Below are 1541 nucleotides of genomic sequence, written 5' to 3' on the forward strand. Positions count from 1 at the left end.
CGCTATGGAACTACAACTTCATTTGCCCTAGTAATGTGAGGAATTTACTTCAAATGCGGGACAGTCTACCAATCAGAAAAGTCGTTAAACCAGCATGGAAAATGACCGCCTTTGGGATAACATGGAATATTTGGATCTATAGAATTGATATCATATTTAACAGAAAAATCTGCTGCGAGAATTATCTTTACGATCAAACCATCCGCACAATCGGATTTTGGTGCAAAAGCAAATGGCCCTCATTGTACCCATCCATCCTTGACTTCACAAGTGGTTCATTCTACAAACTTTAGAACTTTCTGCCGTTTTCATCTTGTGTCTGCATTGATATAATGTTTTTATCGGTGGCTGTGTTCTATGATATTGCTGTTGTGGTAGTGTTATTTCAGCTTATTCCTTAATGTATGGTAAAGATAGCTGGTTTCAGTGGTTGTGGGTAGAATCCCTTGGACTGTTGAATTTTCACAGCGAAGGTGTAATCGGTTTTCGTCCGGACACGAATTTTTTATTTGGCGTGAAAAGTGATGTGAATAAATGGGTTTTAAAATAATTTGGGAGTCGCCATCGGCCTTTTGGGTCAGGTAGGTCGAATACCTAAAAAAAATTATTTTTTAAAAGAGTTTTTAAAAAAACATCAGTTAAAAGATAAACTGATCTGCGTTTTAACCAAAAATTCGTTCTTTTTAATAATAAAAAGATATTCGTGGTCGGTTACGTTTAGAGAAGGATTAGCACCCCTACAACGCCCAAAATTGGTACTTTTTAATTATAAATTGTCTCTATTATTAGAAATTTAAAAATTCAAAAAATATTTAATTTATAATCCTATTATTTCAAAATTATAATTATGAAAAAAAATATTAATTTATATATATTTATAAATAAAATATTTATTTATTTAGAAATATCAGAAAATGACTTCTAGGTGCCTTAAGATAGTTCTTTTCTTTGATATTAAAAAATAAATAAATAATTAAAACAATTAATATAATTTATAAAATAGGATATTTATTTATTTAAAAATATCAGAAAATGGACATCCAGTTGTTTTAAGACTGCCCTTTCTTAATATTGAAAAATAAATAAATATTAAAATAGGATTAAAATAAGTTAAAAGTAATTAAATAAGATTTTAATAAATAAAATAAATATTATTTATTATATAAATATATATATTTATGGCTAAATAATAATAATAATAGTAATAATAATTAAAAGTAAACATATAAAATCAACATATAACTAAACAATGAATAAAATTAAAACTATATATTTAAAATAAATAAAACTTGTAAAAAAATAAATAAAAATTGAAATTAGTGACTAAATTATAACCTAATAGAATTAAATACCTAATTCATAATTAATTATTTAAAATTACAGGGATTAAACATGTTATTTTACTCATTTATTAATTTATGGACTAAAATAAAACTATATTAAATTCGAATGTCAAATTAGAATAAATTAAAACATGCTATTCAGATTAAAATATTAATTACTAAACTATAAGGGACTAAATTCAGTATTCACCCTAAATA

The sequence above is a fragment of the Hibiscus syriacus genome, unplaced genomic scaffold (assembly GCF_006381635.1).
Source record: "Hibiscus syriacus cultivar Baekdansim isolate YM2019G1 unplaced genomic scaffold, ASM638163v2 tig00110270_pilon, whole genome shotgun sequence".
NCBI classification, from domain to species: domain Eukaryota; kingdom Viridiplantae; phylum Streptophyta; class Magnoliopsida; order Malvales; family Malvaceae; genus Hibiscus; species Hibiscus syriacus.